This window comes from Streptopelia decaocto (genome assembly GCF_964273445.1).
Source record: "Streptopelia decaocto genome assembly, chromosome: 7".
In the NCBI taxonomy this organism is placed as follows: domain Eukaryota; kingdom Metazoa; phylum Chordata; class Aves; order Columbiformes; family Columbidae; genus Streptopelia; species Streptopelia decaocto.
The window spans coordinates 48,707,415-48,729,117 of record NC_138661.1 but is presented as its reverse complement, the minus strand read 5'-3'; positions in this window follow the sequence as shown (position 1 = coordinate 48,729,117).

Here is a 21,703-nt window from a genome sequence, read left to right as displayed (position 1 = left end):
ACTTTTGACGTTCTCAAGAAATTTTCCAAATCCCCAACAAAATTCTTTCACTTTCACATCAAAATCTCTAAAAGTCCGGTTGAGCTTCTCAAAATCAAGGTTGACATGTTTAGAGTTCCCTCAAACATTTTGGCATTCCTGGTGAAACTTTTGACGGTCTCATGAAATTTTCCTAATCCCAAACAAAATTCTTACACTTTCACGTCAAAATCTCTGAAAGTCCGGTTGATCTTCTCAAAATCAAGGTTGACATGTTTAAAGTTCCCTCAAACATTTTGACATTCCTGGCGAAACTTTTGACTTTCTCACGAAATTTTCCAAATCCCCAACAAAATTCTTACACTTTCACATCAAAATCTCTAAAACTCCGGTGGAGCTTCTCAAAATCAAGGTTGACATGTTTAGAGTTCCCTCGAACATCTCGAACATGTTGGCAATCCTGGCGAAACTTTTGACGTTCTCACGCAATTTTCCAAATCCCCAACAAAATTCTTACATTTTGACGTCAAAAACTCTAAAAGTCCGGTTGAGCTTCTCAAAATCAAGGTTGACATGTTTAGAGTTCCCTCAAACATTTTGGCATTCCTGGCGAAACTTTTGACTTTCTCACGAAATTTCCCAAATCCCCAACAAAATTCTTACATTTTGACGTCAAAAACTCTAAAAGTCCGGTTGAGCTTCTCAAAATCAAGGTTGACATGTTTAGTGTTCAGACAAACATTTTGACATTCCTGGCGAAACTTTTCACTTTCTCACGAAATTTTCTAAATCCCCAACAGAATTCTTACACTTTCACATCAAAATCTCTAAAACTCCGGTTGAGCTTCTCAAAATCAAGGTTGACATGTTTAGAGTTCCCTCAAACATTTTGGCAATCCTGGTGAAACTTTTGACGTTCTCAAGAAATTCTCCAAATCCCCGACAAATATCTTACACTTTGACGTCAAAATCTCTAAAACTCTGGTTGAGCTTCTCAAAATCAAGGTTGACATGTTTAGAGTTCCCTCAAACATTTTGGCAATCCAGGTGAAACTTTTGACGTTCTCAAGAAATTCTCCAAATCTCTGCCAAAATTTTTACACTTTCACATCTAAATCTCTAAAACTCCAGTTGAGCTTCTCAAAATCAAGGTTGACATGTTTAGAGTTCCCTCGAACATTTTGGCAATCCTGGTGAAACTTTTGACTTTCTCACGAAATTTTCCAAATCCCCAACAAAATTCTTACACTTTGACGTCAAAATCTCTAAAAGTCCGTTTGAGCTTCTCAAAATCAAGGTGGACATGTTTAGAGTTCCCTCGAACATTTTGGCAATCCTGGCAAAACTTTTGACGTTCTCACGAAATTCTCCAAATCCCCGACAAATATCTTACACTTTGACGTCAAAATCTCTAAAACTCCGGTTGAGCTTCTCAAAATCAAGGTGGACATGTTTAGAGTTCCCTCGAACATTTTGGCAATCCTGGCGAAACTGTTGACGTTCTCAGGAAATTTTCCAGTTCCCCGAAAAAATTCCTTCACTTTCACGTCAAAATCTCTAAAACTCCGGTTGAGCTTCTCAAAATCAAGGTTGACATGTTTAGAGTTCCCTCGGACATTTTGGCAATCCTGGCGAAACTTTTGACGTTCTCAAGAAATTTTCCAAATCCCCAACAAAATTCTTACACTTTCACATCAAAATCTCTAAAAGTCCGGCTGAGCTTCTCAAAATCAAGGTTGACATGTTTAGAGTTCCCTCAAACATTTTGGCATTCCTGGCGAAACTTTTGACTTTCTCACGAAATTTCCCAAATCCCCAACAAAATTCTTACATTTTGACGTAAAAAACTCTAAAAGTCCGGTTGAGCTTCTCAAAATCAAGGTTGACATGTTTAGTGTTCAGACAAACATTTTGACATTCCTGGCGAAACTTTTCACTTTCTCACGAAATTTTCTATATCCCCAACAGAATTCTTACACTTTCACATCAAAATCTCTAAAACTCCTGTTGAGCTTCTCAAAATCAAAGTTGACATGTTTAGAGTTCCCTCAAACATTTTGGCAATCCTTGTGAAACTTTTGACTTTCTCAAGAAATTTTCCAAATCCCCAACAAAATTCTTACACTTTCACGTCAAAATCTCTGAAAGTCCGGTTGAGCTTCTCAAAATCAAGGTTGACATGTTTAGAGTTCCCTCAAACGTTTTGGCAATCCTGGCGAAAATTTTGACCGTCTCATGAAATTTTCCTAATCCCCGACAAAATTCTTACACTTTGACGTCAAAATCTCTAAAAGTCCGGTTGAGCTTCTCAAAATCAAGGTGGACATGTTTAGAGTTCCCTCGAACATTTTGGCAATCCTGTTAAAACTTTTGACTTTCTCACAAAATTTTCCATATCCCCGACAAAATTCTTACACTTTGACGTCAAAATCTCTAAAACTCCGGTTGAGCTTCTCAAAATCAAGGTTGACATGTTTAGAGTTCCCTCAAACATTTTGGCAATCCTGGTGAAACTTTTGACGTTCTCAAGAAATTCTCCAAATCCCAAATAAATTCTTACACTTTGACGTCAAAATCTCTAAAAGTCCGGTTGAGCTTCTCAAAATCAAGCTTGACATGTTTAGAGTTCCCTCAAACATTTTGGCAATTCGTGTGAAACTTTTGACGTTCTCACGAAATTTTAAAAATCCCCAACAAAATTCTTACACTTTCACGTCAAAATCTCAAAAACTCCGGTTGAGCTTCTCAAAATCAAGGTTGACATGTTTAGAGTTCCCTCGGACATTTTGGCAATCCTGGCGAAACTTTTGACGTTCTCAAGAAATTTTCCAAATCCCCAACAAAATTCTTTCACTTTCACATCAAAATCTCTAAAAGTCCGGTTGAGCTTCTCAAAATCAAGGTTGACATGTTTAGAGTTCCCTCAAACATTTTGGCATTCCTGGTGAAACTTTTGACGGTCTCATGAAATTTTCCTAATCCCAAACAAAATTCTTACACTTTCACGTCAAAATCTCTAAAAGTCCGGTTGATCTTCTCAAAATCAAGGTTGACATGTTTAAAGTTCCCTCAAACATTTTGACATTCCTGGCGAAACTTTTGACTTTCTCACGAAATTTTCCAAATCCCCAACAAAATTCTTACACTTTCACATCAAAATCTCTAAAACTCCGGTGGAGCTTCTCAAAATCAAGGTTGACATGTTTAGAGTTCCCTCGAACATCTCGAACATGTTGGCAATCCTGGCGAAACTTTTGACGTTCTCACGCAATTTTCCAAATCCCCAACAAAATTCTTACATTTTGACGTCAAAAACTCTAAAAGTCCGGTTGAGCTTCTCAAAATCAAGGTTGACATGTTTAGAGTTCCCTCAAACATTTTGGCATTCCTGGCGAAACTTTTGACTTTCTCACGAAATTTCCCAAATCCCCAACAAAATTCTTACATTTTGACGTCAAAAACTCTAAAAGTCCGGTTGAGCTTCTCAAAATCAAGGTTGACATGTTTAGTGTTCAGACAAACATTTTGACATTCCTGGCGAAACTTTTCACTTTCTCACGAAATTTTCTAAATCCCCAACAGAATTCTTACACTTTCACATCAAAATCTCTAAAACTCCTGTTGAGCTTCTCAAAATCAAGGTTTACATGTTTAGAGTTCCCTCAAACATTTTGGCAATCCTAGTGAAACTTTTGACTGTCTCACAAAATTTTCCAAATCCCCAACAAAATTCTTACACTTTCACGTCAAAATCTCTGAAAGTCCGGTTGAGCTTCTCAAAATCAAGGTTGACATGTTTAGAGTTCCCTCAAACGTTTTCGCAATCCTGGCGAAAATTTTGACCGTCTCATGAAATTTTCCTAATCCCAAACAAAAATCTTACACTTTCACATCAAAATCTCTAAAAGTCCGGTTGAGCTTCTCAAAATCAAGGTTGACATGTTTAGAGTTCCCTCGGACATTTTGGCAATCCTGGCGAAACCTTTGACGGTTTCACAAAATTTTCCAAATCCCAAACAAAATTCTTACACTTTCATGTAAAAATCTCTAAAAGTCCGGTTGAGCTTCTCAAAATCAAGGTTGACATGTTTAGAGTTCCCTCGAACATTTTGGCGTTCCTTGCGAAACTTTTGACGTTCTCACGAAATTCTCCAAATCTCTGCCAAAATTTTTACACTTTCACATCAAAATCTCTAAAACTCCAGTTGAGCTTCTCAAAATCAAGGTTGACATGTTTAGAGTTCCCTCGAACATTTTGGCAATCCTGGCGAAACTTTTGACGTTCTCAGGAAATTTTCCAAATCCCCAACAAAATTCTTACACTTTCACATCAAAATCTCTAAAACTCCTGTTGAGATTCTCAAAATCAAGGTTGACATGTTTAGAGTTCCCTCGAACATCTCGAACATGTTGGCAATCCTGGCGAAACTTTTGACGTTCTCACGCAATTTTCCAAATCCCCAACAAAATTCCTACATTTTGACGTCAAAAACTCTAAAAGTCCGGTTGAGCTTCTCAAAATCAAGGTTGACATGTTTAGAGTTCCCTCAAACATTTTGGCAATCCTGGTGAAACTTTTGACGTTCTCAAGAAATTCTCCAAATCCCCGACAAATATCTTACACTTTGACGTCAAAATCTCTAAAACTCTGGTTGAGCTTCTCAAAATCAAGGTTGACATGTTTAGAGTTCCCTCAAACATTTTGGCAATTCGTGTGAAACTTTTGACGTTCTCAAGAAATTCTCCAAATCTCTGCCAAAATTTTTACACTTTCACATCTAAATCTCTAAAACTCCAGTTGAGCTTCTCAAAATCAAGGTTGACATGTTTAGAGTTCCCTCGAACATTTTGGCAATCCTGGTGAAACTTTTGACTTTCTCACGAAATTTTCCAAATCCCCAACAAAATTCTTACACTTTGACGTCAAAATCTCTAAAAGTCCGGTTGAGCTTCTCAAAATCAAGGTGGACATGTTTAGAGTTCCCTCGAACATTTTGGCAATCCTGGCAAAACTTTTGACGTTCTCACGAAATTCTCCAAATCCCCGACAAATATCTTACACTTTCACGTCAAAATCTCTAAAACTCCGGTTGAGCTTCTCAAAATCAAGGTGGACATGTTTAGAGTTCCCTCGAACATTTTGGCAATCCTGGCGAAACTGTTGACGTTCTCAGGAAATTTTCCAGTTCCCCGAAAAAATTCCTTCACTTTCACGTCAAAATCTCTAAAACTCCGGTTGAGCTTCTCAAAATCAAGGTTGACATGTTTAGAGTTCCCTCAAACATTTTGGCAATCCTGGCGAAACTTTTGACGTTCTCAAGAAATTTTCCAAATCCCCAACAAAATTCTTACACTTTCACATCAAAATCTCTAAAAGTCCGGTTGAGCTTCTCAAAATCAAGGTTGACATGTTTAGAGTTCCCTCAAACATTTTGGCATTCCTGGCGAAACTTTTGACTTTCTCACGAAATTTCCCAAATCCCCAACAAAATTCTTACATTTTGACGTCAAAAACTCTAAAAGTCCGGTTGAGCTTCTCAAAATCAAGGTTGACATGTTTAGTGTTCAGACAAACATTTTGACATTCCTGGCGAAACTTTTCACTTTCTCACGAAATTTTCTATATCCCCAACAGAATTCTTACACTTTCACATCAAAATCTCTAAAACTCCTGTTGAGCTTCTCAAAATCAAAGTTGACATGTTTAGAGTTCCCTCAAACATTTTGGCAATCCTTGTGAAACTTTTGACTTTCTCAAGAAATTTTCCAAATCCCCAACAAAATTCTTACACTTTGACGTCAAAATCTCTGAAAGTCCGGTTGAGCTTCTCAAAATCAAGGTTGACATGTTTAGAGTTCCCTCAAACGTTTTCGCAATCCTGGCGAAAATTTTGACCGTCTCATGAAATTATCCTAATCCCCGACAAAATTCTTACACTTTCATATCAAAATCTCTAAAACTCCGGTTGAGCTTCTCAAAATCAAGGTTGACATGTTTAGAGTTCCCGCGGACATTTTGGCAATTCTGGCGAAACTTTTGACGCTTTCATGAAATTTTCCATATCCCTGAAAAAATTCTTACACTTTGACGTCAAAATCTCTAAAAGTCCGGTTGAGCTTCTCAAAATCAAGGTGGACATGTTTAGAGTTCCCTCGAACATTTTGGCAATCCTGTTAAAACTTTTGACTTTCTCACAAAATTTTCCATATCCCCGACAAAATTCTTACACTTTGACGTCAAAATCTCTAAAACTCCGGTTGAGCTTCTCAAAATCAAGGTTGACATGTTTAGAGTTCCCTCAAACATTTTGGCAATCCTGGTGAAACTTTTGACGTTCTCAAGAAATTTTCCAAATCCCCAACAAAATTCTTTCACTTTCACATCAAAATCTCTAAAAGTCCGGTTGAGCTTCTCAAAATCAAGGTTGACATGTTTAGAGTTCCCTCAAACATTTTGGCATTCCTGGTGAAACTTTTGACGGTCTCATGAAATTTTCCTAATCCCAAACAAAATTCTTACACTTTCACGTCAAAATCTCTAAAAGTCCGGTTGATCTTCTCAAAATCAAGGTTGACATGTTTAAAGTTCCCTCAAACATTTTGACATTCCTGGCGAAACTTTTGACTTTCTCACGAAATTTTCCAAATCCCCAACAAAATTCTTACACTTTCACATCAAAATCTCTAAAACTCCGGTGGAGCTTCTCAAAATCAAGGTTGACATGTTTAGAGTTCCCTCGAACATCTCGAACATGTTGGCAATCCTGGCGAAACTTTTGACGTTCTCACGCAATTTTCCAAATCCCCAACAAAATTCTTACATTTTGACGTCAAAAACTCTAAAAGTCCGGTTGAGCTTCTCAAAATCAAGGTTGACATGTTTAGAGTTCCCTCAAACATTTTGGCATTCCTGGCGAAACTTTTGACTTTCTCACGAAATTTCCCAAATCCCCAACAAAATTCTTACATTTTGACGTCAAAAACTCTAAAAGTCCGGTTGAGCTTCTCAAAATCAAGGTTGACATGTTTAGTGTTCAGACAAACATTTTGACATTCCTGGCGAAACTTTTCACTTTCTCACGAAATTTTCTAAATCCCCAACAGAATTCTTACACTTTCACATCAAAATCTCTAAAACTCCTGTTGAGCTTCTCAAAATCAAGGTTGACATGTTTAGAGTTCCCTCAAACATTTTGGCAATCCTAGTGAAACTTTTGACTGTCTCACAAAATTTTCCAAATCCCCAACAAAATTCTTACACTTTCACGTCAAAATCTCTGAAAGTCCGGTTGAGCTTCTCAAAATCAAGGTTGACATGTTTAGAGTTCCCTCAAACGTTTTCGCAATCCTGGCGAAAATTTTGACCGTCTCATGAAATTTTCCTAATCCCAAACAAAAATCTTACACTTTCACATCAAAATCTCTAAAAGTCCGGTTGAGCTTCTCAAAATCAAGGTTGACATGTTTAGAGTTCCCTCGGACATTTTGGCAATCCTGGCGAAACCTTTGACGGTTTCACAAAATTTTCCAAATCCCAAACAAAATTCTTACACTTTCATGTAAAAATCTCTAAAAGTCCGGTTGAGCTTCTCAAAATCAAGGTTGACATGTTTAGAGTTCCCTCGAACATTTTGGCGTTCCTTGCGAAACTTTTGACGTTCTCACGAAATTCTCCAAATCTCTGCCAAAATTTTTACACTTTCACATCAAAATCTCTAAAACTCCAGTTGAGCTTCTCAAAATCAAGGTTGACATGTTTAGAGTTCTCTCGAACATTTTGGCAATCCTGGCGAAACTTTTGACGTTCTCAGGAAATTTTCCAAATCCCCAACAAAATTCTTACACTTTCACATCAAAATCTCTAAAACTCCGGTTGAGCTTCTCAAAATCAAGGTTGACATGTTTAGAGTTCCCTCGAACATCTCGAACATGTTGGCAATCCTGGCGAAACTTTTGACGTTCTCACGAAATTTTCCAAATCCCCAACAAAATTCCTACATTTTGACGTCAAAAACTCTAAAAGTCCGGTTGAGCTTCTCAAAATCAAGGTTGACATGTTTAGAGTTCCCTCAAACATTTTGGCAATCCTGGTGAAACTTTTGACGTTCTCAAGAAATTCTCCAAATCCCCGACAAATATCTTACACTTTGACGTCAAAATCTCTAAAACTCTGGTTGAGCTTCTCAAAATCAAGGTTGACATGTTTAGAGTTCCCTCAAACATTTTGGCAATCCAGGTGAAACTTTTGACGTTCTCAAGAAATTCTCCAAATCTCTGCCAAAATTTTTACACTTTCACATCTAAATCTCTAAAACTCCAGTTGAGCTTCTCAAAATCAAGGTTGACATGTTTAGAGTTCCCTCGAACATTTTGGCAATCCTGGTGAAACTTTTGACTTTCTCACGAAATTTTCCAAATCCCCAACAAAATTCTTACACTTTGACGTCAAAATCTCTAAAAGTCCGGTTGAGCTTCTCAAAATCAAGGTGGACATGTTTAGAGTTCCCTCGAACATTTTGGCAATCCTGGCAAAACTTTTGACGTTCTCACGAAATTCTCCAAATCCCCGACAAATATCTTACACTTTCACGTCAAAATCTCTAAAACTCCGGTTGAGCTTCTCAAAATCAAGGTGGACATGTTTAGAGTTCCCTCGAACATTTTGGCAATCCTGGCGAAACTGTTGACGTTCTCAGGAAATTTTCCAGTTCCCCGAAAAAATTCCTTCACTTTCACGTCAAAATCTCTAAAACTCCGGTTGAGCTTCTCAAAATCAAGGTTTACATGTTTAGAGTTCCCTCGGACATTTTGGCAATCCTGGCGAAACTTTTGACGTTCTCAAGAAATTTTCCAAATCCCCAACAAAATTCTTACACTTTCACATCAAAATCTCTAAAAGTCCGGTTGAGCTTCTCAAAATCAAGGTTGACATGTTTAGAGTTCCTTCAAACATTTTGGCATTCCTGGCGAAACTTTTGACTTTCTCACGAAATTTCCCAAATCCCCAACAAAATTCTTACATTTTGACGTCAAAAACTCTAAAAGTCCGGTTGAGCTTCTCAAAATCAAGGTTGACATGTTTAGTGTTCAGACAAACATTTTGACATTCCTGGCGAAACTTTTCACTTTCTCACGAAATTTTCTATATCCCCAACAGAATTCTTACACTTTCACATCAAAATCTCTAAAACTCCTGTTGAGCTTCTCAAAATCAAAGTTGACATGTTTAGAGTTCCCTCAAACATTTTGGCAATCCTTGTGAAACTTTTGACTTTCTCAAGAAATTTTCCAAATCCCCAACAAAATTCTTACACTTTGACGTCAAAATCTCTGAAAGTCCGGTTGAGCTTCTCAAAATCAAGGTTGACATGTTTAGAGTTCCCTCAAACGTTTTGGCAATCCTGGCGAAAATTTTGACCGTCTCATGAAATTTTCCTAATCCCCGACAAAATTCTTACACTTTCATATCAAAATCTCTAAAACTCCGGTTGAGCTTCTCAAAATCAAGGTTGACATGTTTAGAGTTCCCGCGGACATTTTGGCAATTCTGGCGAAACTTTTGACGCTTTCATGAAATTTTCCATATCCCCGACAAAATTCTTACACTTTGACGTCAAAATCTCTAAAAGTCCGGTTGAGCTTCTCAAAATCAAGGTGGACATGTTTAGAGTTCCCTCAAACATTTTGGCAATCCTGGTGAAACTTTTGACGTTCTCAAGAAATTCTCCAAATCCCAAAAAAATTCTTACACTTTGACGTCAAAATCTCTAAAAGTCCGGTTGAGCTTCTCAAAATCAAGCTTGACATGTTTAGAGTTCCCTCAAACATTTTGGCAATTCGTGTGAAACTTTTGACGTTCTCACGAAATTTTCCAAATCCCCAACAAAATTCTTACACTTTCACGTCAAAATCTCAAAAACTCCGGTTGAGCTTCTCAAAATCAAGGTTGACATGTTTAGAGTTCCCTCGGACATTTTGGCAATCCTGGCGAAACTTTTGACGTTCTCAAGAAATTTTCCAAATCCCCAACAAAATTCTTTCACTTTCACATCAAAATCTCTAAAAGTCCGGTTGAGCTTCTCAAAATCAAGGTTGACATGTTTAAAGTTCCCTCAAACATTTTGACATTCCTGGCGAAACTTTTGACTTTCTCACGAAATTTTCCAAATCCCCAACAAAATTCTTACACTTTCACATCAAAATCTCTAAAACTCCGGTGGAGCTTCTCAAAATCAAGGTTGACATGTTTAGAGTTCCCTCGAACATCTCGAACATGTTGGCAATCCTGGCGAAACTTTTGACGTTCTCACGCAATTTTCCAAATCCCCAACAAAATTCTTACATTTTGACGTCAAAAACTCTAAAAGTCCGGTTGAGCTTCTCAAAATCAAGGTTGACATGTTTAGAGTTCCCTCAAACACTTTGGCATTCCTGGCGAAACTTTTGACTTTCTCACGAAATTTCCCAAATCCCCAACAAAATTCTTACATTTTGACGTCAAAAACTCTAAAAGTCCGGTTGAGCTTCTCAAAATCAAGGTTGACATGTTTAGTGTTCAGACAAACATTTTGACATTCCTGGCGAAACTTTTCACTTTCTCACGAAATTTTCTAAATCCCCAACAGAATTCTTACACTTTCACATCAAAATCTCTAAAACTCCTGTTGAGCTTCTCAAAATCAAGGTTGACATGTTTAGAGTTCCCTCAAACATTTTGGCAATCCTAGTGAAACTTTTGACTTTCTCACAAAATTTTCCAAATCCCCAACAAAATTCTTACACTTTGACGTCAAAATCTCTGAAAGTCCGGTTGAGCTTCTCAAAATCAAGGTTGACATGTTTAGAGTTCCCTCAAACGTTTTCGCAATCCTGGCGAAAATTTTGACCGTCTCATGAAATTTTCCTAATCCCAAACAAAAATCTTACACTTTCACATCAAAATCTCTAAAAGTCCGGTTGAGCTTCTCAAAATCAAGGTTGACATGTTTAGAGTTCCCTCGGACATTTTGGCGTTCCTTGCGAAACTTTTGACGTTCTCACGAAATTCTCCAAATCTCTGCCAAAATTTTTACACTTTCACATCAAAATCTCTAAAACTCCAGTTGAGCTTCTCAAAATCAAGGTTGACATGTTTAGAGTTCCCTCAAACATTTTGGCAATCCTTGTGAAACTTTTGACGTTCTCAAGAAATTTTCCAAATCCCCAACAAAATTCTTACAATTTCACGTCAAAATCTCTGAAAGTCCGGTTGAGCTTCTCAAAATCAAGGTGGACATCTTTAGAGTTCCCTCGAACAGTTTGGCATTCCTGGCGAAACTTTTGACTTTCTCACGAAATTTCCCAAATCCCCAACAAAATTCTTACACTTTCACATCAAAATCTCTAAAACTCCGGTTGAGCTTCTCAAAATCAAGGTTGACATGTTTAGAGTTCCCGCGGACATTTTGGCAATTCTGGCGAAACTTTTGACGCTTTCATGAAATTTTCCATATCCCTGAAAAAATTCTTACACTTTGACGTCAAAATCTCTAAAAGTCCGGTTGAGCTTCTCAAAATCTCGAACATGTTGGCAATCCTGGCGAAACTTTTGACGTTCTCACTCAATTTTCCAAATCCCCGACAAAATTCTTACATTTTTGACGTCAAAAACTCTAAAAGTCCGGTTGAGCTTCTCAAAATCAAGGTTGACATGTTTAGAGTTCCCTCAAACATTTTGGCAATCCAGGTGAAACTTTTGACGTTCTCACGAAATTTTCCAAATCCCCGACAAAATTCCTACACTTTCATGTCAAAATCTATAAAAGTCCGGTTGAGCTTCTCAAAATCAAGGTTGACATGTTTAGAGTTCCCTCGAACATTTTGGCGTTCCTTGCGAAACTTTTGACGTTCTCACGAAATTCTCCAAATCTCTGCCAAAATTTTTACACTTTCACATCAAAATCTCTAAAACTCCAGTTGAGCTTCTCAAAATCAAGGTGGACATGTTTAGAGTTCCCTCAAACATTTTGGCAATTCGTGCGAAACTTTTGACGTTCTCACGAAATTTTCCAAATCCCCAACAAAATTCCTACACTTTCATGTCAAAATCTCTAAAAGTCCGGTTGAGCTTCTCAAAATCAAGGTTGACATGTTTAGAGTTCCCTCGAACATCTCGAACATGTTGGCAATCCTGGCGAAACTTTTGACGTTCTCACGCAATTTTCCAAATCCCCAACAAAATTCTTACATTTTGACGTCAAAAACTCTAAAAGTCCGGTTGAGCTTCTCAAAATCAAGGTTGACATGTTTAGAGTTCCCTCGAACATTTTGGCAATCCAGGTGAAACTTTTGACGTTCTCACGAAATTTTCCAAATCCCCAACAAAATTCCTACACTTTCATGTCAAAATCTCTAAAAGTCCGGTTGAGCTTCTCAAAATCAAGGTTGACATGTTTAGAGTTCCCTCGAACATCTCGAACATGTTGGCAATCCTGGCGAAACTTTTGACGGTTTCACGCAATTTTCCAAATCCCCAACAAAATTCTTACATTTTGACGTCAAAAACTCTAAAAGTCCGGTTGAGCTTCTCAAAATCAAGGTGGACATGTTTAGAGTTCCCTCGAACATTTTGGCAATCCTGGCGAAACTTTTGACGTTCTCACGAAATTTTACAAATCCCAAACAAAATTCTTACACTTTCACATCAAAATCTCTAAAACTCTGGTTGAGCTTCTCAAAATCAAGGTTTACATGTTTAGTGTTCAGACAAACATTTTGACATTCCTGGCGAAACTTTTCACTTTCTCACGAAATTTTCTAAATCCCCAACAGAATTCTTACACTTTCACATCAAAATCTCTAAAACTCCTGTTGAGCTTCTCAAAATCAAGGTTGACATGTTTAGATTTCCCTCGAACATTTCGGCAATACGTGTGAAACTTTTGACATTCTCACAAAATTTTCCAAATCCCCAACAAAATTCTTACACTTTCACATCAAAATCTCTAAAAGTCCGGCTGAGCTTCTCAAAATTAAGGTTGACATGTTTAGAGTTCCCTCGAATATTTTGGCAATCCTGGCGAAACTTTTGACGTTCTCACGCAATTTTCCAAATCCCCAACAAAATTCCTACACTTTCACGTCAAAATCTCTAAAAGTCCGGTTGAGCTTCTCAAAATCAAGGTTGACATGTTTAGAGTTCCCTCAAACATTTTGGCAATCCTGGTGAAACTTTTGACGTTCTCAAGAAATTCTCCAAATCCCCGACAAATATCTTACACATTCACGTCAAAATCTCTAATACTCTGGTTGAGCTTCTCAAAATCAAGGTTGACATGTTTAGAGTTCCCTCGAACATTTTGGCAATCCTGGCGAAACTTTTGACGTTCTCAGGAAATTTTCCATATCCCCGAAAAAATTCCTACACTTTCACGTCAAAATCTCTAAACCTCTGGTTGAGCTTCTCAAAATCAAGGTTGACATGTTTAGAGTTCCCTCGAACATTTTGGCAATCCTGGCGAAACTTTTGACGTTCTCAGGAAATTTTCCATATCCCCGAAAAAATTCCTACACTTTCACGTCAAAATCTCTAAACCTCTGGTTGAGCTTCTCAAAATCAAGGTTGACATGTTTAGAGTTCCCTCAAACATTTTGGCATTCCTGGCGAAACTTTTGACGGTCTCATGAAATTTTCCTAATCCCAAACAAAATTCTTACATTTTGACGTCAAAAACTCTAAAACTCCGGTTGAGCTTCTCAAAATCAAGGTGGACATGTTTAGAGTTCCCTCGAACATTTCGAACATGTTGGCAATCCTGGCGAAACTTTTGACGTTCTCACGAAATTTTCCAAATCCCCAACAAAATTCTTACATTTTTGACGTCAAAAACTCTAAAAGTCCGGTTGAGCTTCTCAAAATCAAGGTTGACATGTTTAGAGTTCCCTCAAACATTTTGGCAATCCAGGTGAAACTTTTGACGTTCTCACAAAATTTTCCAAATCCCCGACAAAATTCCTACACTTTCATGTCAAAATCTCTAAAAGTCCGGTTGAGCTTCTCAAAATCAAGGTTGACATGTTTAGAGTTCCCTCGAACATTTTGGCGTTCCTTGCGAAACTTTTGACATTCTCACGAAATTCTCCAAATCTCTGCCAAAATTTTTACACTTTACACATCAAAATCTCTAAAACTCCAGTTGAGCTTCTCAAAATCAAGGTTGACATGTTTAGAGTTCCCTCGAACATTTTGGCAATCCTGGCGAAACTTTTGACGTTCTCAGGAAATTTTCCAAATCCCCAACAAAATTCTTACACTTTCACATCAAAATCTCTAAAAGTCCGGTTGAGCTTCTCAAAATCAAGGTTGACATGTTTAGAGTTCCCACAAACATTTTGGCAATCCTTGTGAAACTTTTGACGTTGTCACGAAATTCTCCAAATCTCTGCCAAAATTTTTACACTTTCACATCAAAATCTCTAAAACTCCAGTTGAGCTTCTCAAAATCAAGGTTGACATGTTTAGAGTTCCCTCGGACATTTTGGCAATTCTGGCGAAACTTTTGACGCTTTCATGAAATTTTCCATATCCCTGAAAAAATTGTTACACTTTGACGTCAAAATCTCTAAAAGTCCGGTTGAGCTTCTCAAAATCAAGGTTGACATGTTTAGAGTTCCCTCGAAGATCTCGAACATGTTGGCAATCCTGGCGAAACTTTTGACGTTCTCACGCAATTTTCCAAATCCCCAACAAAATTCTTACATTTTGACGTCAAAAACTCTAAAAGTCCGGTTGAGCTTCTCAAAATCAAGGTTGACATGTTTAGAGTTCCCTCAAACATTTTGGCATTCCTGGTGAAACTTTTGACGTTCTCACGAAATTTTACAAATCCCAAACAAAATTCTTACACTTTCACATCAAAATCTCTAAAACTCGGTTGAGCTTCTCAAAATCAAGGTTTACATGTTTAGTGTTCAGACAAACATTTTGACATTCCTGGCGAAACTTTTCACTTTCTCACGAAATTTTCTAAATCCCCAACAAAATTCTTACACTTTCACATCAAAATCTCTAAAACTCCTGTTGAGATTCTCAAAATCAAGGTTGACATGTTTAGAGTTCCCACGAACATTTTGGCGTTCCTTACGAAACTTTTGACGTTCTCACGAAATTTTCCAAATCCCCAACAAAATTCTTACACTTTCACGTCAAAATCTCTAAAAGTCCGGTTGAGCTTCTCAAAATCAAGGTTGACATGTTTAGAGTTCCCTCAAACGTTTTGGCAATCCTGGCGAAACTTTTGACGGTTTCACGAAATTTTCCTAATCCCAAACAAAATTCTTACACTTTCACATCAAAATCTCTAAAACTCCGGTTGAGCTTCTCAAAATCAAGGTTGACATGTTTAGAGTTCCCTCGAACATCTCGAACATGTAGCAATCCTGGCGAAACTTTTGACGTTCTCACGCAATTTTCCAAATCCCCAACAAAATTCTTACATTTTGACGTCAAAAACTCTAAAAGTCCGGTTGAGCTTCTCAAAATCAAGGTTGACATGTTTAGAGTTCCCTCAAACATTTTGGCATTCCTGGTGAAACTTTTGACGTTCTCACGAAATTTTCCAAATCCCAAACAAAATTCTTACACTTTCACATCAAAATCTCTAAAACTCAGGTTGATCTTCTCAAAATAAAGGTGGACAATCGTTAGAGTTCCCTCGAACATGTTGGCAATCCTGGCGAAACTTTTGACGTTCTCACGAAATTTTACAAATCCCAAACAAAATTCTTACACTTTCACATCAAAATCTCTAAAACTCTGGTTGAGCTTCTCAAAATCAAGGTTTACATGTTTAGTGTTCAGACAAACATTTTGACATTCCTGGCGAAACTTTTCACTTTCTCACGAAATTTTCTAAATCCCCAACAAAATTCTTACACTTTCACATCAAAATCTCTAAAACTCCTGTTGAGATTCTCAAAATCAAGGTTGACATGTTTAGAGTTCCCACGAACATTTTGGCGTTCCTTACGAAACTTTTGACGTTCTCAAGAAATTTTCCAAATCCCCAACAAAATTCTTACACTTTCACATCAAAATCTCTAAAACTCCGGTTGAGCTTCTCAAAATCAAGGTTGACATGTTTAGATTTCCCGCGGACATTTTGGCAATTCTGGCGAAACTTTTGACGCTTTCATGAAATTTTCCATATCCCTGAAAAAATTCTTACACTTTGACGTCAAAATCTCTAAAAGTCCGGTTGAGCTTCTCAAAATCAAGGTGGACATGTTTAGAGTTCCCTCGAACATTTTGGCAATCCTGTTAAAACTTTTGACTTTCTCACAAGATTTTCCATATCCCCGACAAAATTCTTACATTTTGACGTCAAAAACTCTAAAACTCCGGTTGAGCTTCGCAAAATCAAGGTTGACATGTTTAGAGTTCCCTCAAACATTTTGGCAATCCTGGTGAAACTTTTGACGTTCTCAAGAAATTCTCCAAATCCCAAAAAAATTCTTACACTTTGACGTCAAAATCTCTAAAAGTCCGGTTGAGCTTCTCAAAATCAAGCTTGACATGTTTAGAGTTCCCTCAAACATTTTGGCAATTCGTGTGAAACTTTTGACGTTCTCACGAAATTTTCCAATTCCCCAACAAAATTCTTACACTTTGACGTCAAAATCTCTAAAACTCCGGTTGAGCTTCTCAAAATCAAGGTGGACATGTTTAGAGTTCCCTCGGACATTTTGGCAATCCTGGCGAAACTGTTGACGTTCTCAGGAAATTTTCCAGTTCCCCGAAAAAATTCCTGCACTTTCACGTCAAAATCTCAAAAACTCCGGTTGAGCTTCTCAAAATCAGGGTTGACATGTTTAGAGTTCCCTCGGACATTTTGGCAATCCTGGCGAAACTTTTGACGTTCTCAAGAAATTTTCCAAATCCCCAACAAAATTCTTTCACTTTCACATCAAAATCTCTAAAACTCCGGTTGAGCTTCTCAAAATCAAGGTTGACATGTTTAGAGTTCCCTCAAACATTTTGGCATTCCTGGCGAAACTTTTGACGGTCTCATGAAATTTTCCTAATCCCAAACAAAATTCTTACACTTTCACGTCAAAATCTCTAAAAGTCCGGTTGAGCTTCTCAAAATTAAGGTTGACATGTTTAGAGTTCCCTCAAACATTTTGACATTCCTGGCGAAACTTTTGACTTTCTCACGAAATTTTCCAAATCCCCAACAAAATTCTTACACTTTCACATCAAAATCTCTAAAACTCCGGTTGAGCTTCTCAAAATCAAGGTTGACATGTTTAGAGTTCCCTCGGACATTTTGGCAATCCTGGCGAAACTTTTGACGGTTTCACGAAATTTTCCAAATCCCCAACAAAATTCTTACACTTTCACATCAAAATCTCTAAAACTCTGGTTGAGCTTCTCAAAATCAAGGTGGACATGTGTAGAGTTCCCGCGGACATTTTGGCAATTCTGGCGAAACTTTTGACGCTTTCATGAAATTTTCCATATCCCTGAAAAAAACTCTTACACTTTGACGTCAAAATCTCTAAAACTCCGGTTGAGCTTCTCAAAATCAAGGTTGACATGTTTAGAGTTCCCTCAAACATTTTGGCAATCCTGGTGAAACTTTTGACGTTCTCAAGAAATTCTCCAAATCCCCGACAAAATTCCTACACTTTCATGTCAAAATCTCTAAAAGTCCGGTTGAGCTTCTCAAAATCAAGGTTGACATGTTTAGAGTTCCCTCGAACATTTTGGCGTTCCTTGCGAAACTTTTGACGTTCTCACGAAATTCTCTAAATCTCTGCCAAAATTTTTACACTTTCACATCAAAATCTCTAAAACTCCAGTTGAGCTTCTCAAAATCAAGGTGGACATGTTTAGAGTTCCCTCAAACATTTTGGCAATTCGTGCGAAACTTTTGACGTTCTCACGAAATTTTCCAAATCCCCAACAAAATTCCTACACTTTCATGTCAAAATCTCTAAAACTCCGGTTGAGCTTCCCAAAATCAAGGTTGACATGTTTAGAGTTCCCTCGAACATCTCGAACATGTTGGCAATCCTGGCGAAACTTTTGACGTTCTCACGCAATTTTCCAAATCCCCAACAAAATTCTTACATTTTGACGTCAAAAACTCTAAAAGTCCGGTTGAGCTTCTCAAAATCAAGGTTGACATGTTTAGAGTTCCCTCGAACATTTTGGCAATCCAGGTGAAACTTTTGACGTTCTCACGAAATTTTCCAAATCCCCAACAAAATTCCTACACTTTCATGTCAAAATCTCTAAAAGTCCGGTTGAGCTTCTCAAAATCAAGGTTGACATGTTTAGAGTTCCCTCGAACATCTCGAACATGTTGGCAATCCTAGCGAAACTTTTGACGTTCTCACGCAATTTTCCAAATCCCCAACAAAATTCTTACATTTTGACGTCAAAAACTCTAAAAGTCCGGTTGAGCTTCTCAAAATCAAGGTGGACATGTTTAGAGTTCCCTCGAACATTTTGGCAATCCTGGCGAAACTTTTGACGTTCTCACGAAATTTTACAAATCCCAAACAAAATTCTTACACTTTCACATCAAAATCTCTAAAACTCTGGTTGAGCTTCTCAAAATCAAGGTTTACATGTTTAGTGTTCAGACAAACATTTTGACATTCCTGGCGAAACTTTTCACTTTCTCACGAAATTTTCTAAATCCCCAACAGAATTCTTACACTTTCACATCAAAATCTCTAAAACTCCTGTTGAGCTTCTCAAAATCAAGGTTGACATGTTTAGATTTCCCTCGAACATTTCGGCAATACGTGTGAAACTTTTGACATTCTCACAAAATTTTCCAAATCCCCAACAAAATTCTTACACTTTCAAATCAAAATCTCTAAAAGTCCGGCTGAGCTTCTCAAAATTAAGGTTGACATGTTTAGAGTTCCCTCGAATATTTTGGCAATCCTGGCGAAACTTTTGACGTTCTCACGCAATTTTCCAAATCCCCAACAAAATTCCTACACTTTCACGTCAAAATCTCTAAAAGTCCGGTTGAGCTTCTCAAAATCAAGGTTGACATGTTTAGAGTTCCCTCAAACATTTTGGCAATCCTGGTGAAACTTTTGACGTTCTCAAGAAATTCTCCAAATCCCCGACAAATATCTTACACTTTGACGTCAAAATCTCTAAAACTCTGGTTGAGCTTCTCAAAATCAAGGTTGACATGTTTAGAGTTCCCTCGAACATTTTGGCAATCCTGGCGAAACTTTTGACGTTCTCAGGAAATTTTCCAAATCCCCGAAAAAATTCCTACACATTCACGTCAAAATCTCTAAAACTCTGGTTGAGCTTCTCAAAATCAAGGTTGACATGTTTAGAGTTCCCTCGAACATTTTGGCAATCCTGGCGAAACTTTTGACGTTCTCAGGAAATTTTCCATATCCCCGAAAAAATTCCTACACTTTCACGTCAAAATCTCTAAACCTCTGGTTGAGCTTCTCAAAATCAAGGTTGACATGTTTAGAGTTCCCTCGAACATTTTGGCAATCCTGGCGAAACTTTTGACGTTCTCAGGAAATTTTCCATATCCCCGAAAAAATTCCTACACTTTCACGTCAAAATCTCTAAACCTCTGGTTGAGCTTCTCAAAATCAAGGTTGACATGTTTAGAGTTCCCGCGGACATTTTGGCATTCCTGGCGAAACTTTTGACGGTCTCATGAAATTTTCCTAATCCCAAACAAAATTCTTACATTTTGACGTCAAAAACTCTAAAACTCCGGTTGAGCTTCTCAAAATCAAGGTGGACATGTTTAGAGTTCCCTCAAACATTTTGGCAATCCAGGTGAAACTTTTGACGTTCTCACGAAATTTTCCAAATCCCCGACAAAATTCCTACACTTTCATGTCAAAATCTCTAAAAGTCCGGTTGAGCTTCTCAAAATCAAGGTTGACATGTTTAGAGTTCCCTCGAACATTTTGGCGTTCCTTGCGAAACTTTTGACGTTCTCACGAAATTCTCCATATCTCTGCCAAAATTTTTACACTTTCACATCAAAATCTCTAAAACTCCAGTTGAGCTTCTCAAAATCAAGGTTGACATGTTTAGAGTTCCCTCGAACATTTTGGCAATCCTGGCGAAACTTTTGACGTTCTCAGGAAATTTTCCAAATCCCCAACAAAATTCTTACACTTTCACATCAAAATCTCTAAAAGTCCGGTTGAGCTTCTCAAAATCAAGGTTGACATGTTTAGAGTTCCCACAAACATTTTGGCAATCCTTGTGAAACTTTTGACGTTGTCATGAAATTCTCCAAATCTCTGCCAAAATTTTTACACTTTCACATCAAAATCTCTAAAACTCCAGTTGAGCTTCTCAAAATCAAGGTTGACATGTTTAGAGTTCCCTCGGACATTTTGGCAATTCTGGCGAAACTTTTGACGCTTTCATGAAATTTTCCATATCCCTGAAAAAATTGTTACACTTTGACGTCAAAATCTCTAAAAGTCCGGTTGAGCTTCTCAAAATCAAGGTTGACATGTTTAGAGTTCCCTCGAAGATCTCGAACATGTTGGCAATCCTGGCGAAACTTTTGACGTTCTCACGCAATTTTCCAAATCCCCAACAAAATTCTTACATTTTGACGTCAAAAACTCTAAAAGTCCGGTTGAGCTTCTCAAAATCAAGGTTGACATGTTTAGAGTTCCCTCAAACATTTTGGCATTCCTGGTGAAACTTTTGACGTTCTCACGAAATTTTACAAATCCCAAACAAAATTCTTACACTTTCACATCAAAATCTCTAAAACTCGGTTGAGCTTCTCAAAATCAAGGTTTACATGTTTAGTGTTCAGACAAACATTTTGACATTCCTGGCGAAACTTTTCACTTTCTCACGAAATTTTCTAAATCCCCAACAAAATTCTTACACTTTCACATCAAAATCTCTAAAACTCCAGTTGAGCTTCTCAAAATCAAGGTTGACATGTTTAGAGTTCCCTCGAACATTTTGGCAATCCTGGCGAAACTTTTGACGTTCTCAGGAAATTTTCCAAATCCCCAACAAAATTCTTACACTTTCACATCAAAATCTCTAAAAGTCCGGTTGAGCTTCTCAAAATCAAGGTTGACATGTTTAGAGTTCCCTCAAACATTTTGGCAATCCTTGTGAAATTTTGACGTTCTCAAGAAATTTTCCAAATCCCCAACAAAATTCTTACACTTTCACGTCAAAATCTCTGAAAGTCCGGTTGAGCTTCTCAAAATCAAGGTGGACATCTTTAGAGTTCCCTCGAACAGTTTGGCATTCCTGGCGAAACTTTTGACTTTTTCACGAAATTTCCCAAATCCCCAACAAAATTCTTACACTTTCACATCAAAATCTCTAAAACTCCGGTTGAGCTTCTCAAAATCAAGGTTGACATGTTTAGAGTTCCCGCGGACATTTTGGCAATTCTGGCGAAACTTTTGACGCTTTCATGAAATTTTACATATCCCTGAAAAAATTCTTACACTTTGACGTCAAAATCTCTAAAAGTCCGGTTGAGCTTCTCAAAATCAAGGTTGACATGTTTAGAGTTCCCTCGGACATTTTGGCAATCCTGGCGAAACTTTTGACGTTCTCAAGAAATTTTCCAAATCCCCAACAAAATTCTTACACTTTCACATCAAAATCTCTAAAAGTCCGGTTGAGCTTCTCAAAATCAAGGTTGACATGTTTAGAGTTCCCTCAAACATTTTGGCATTCCTG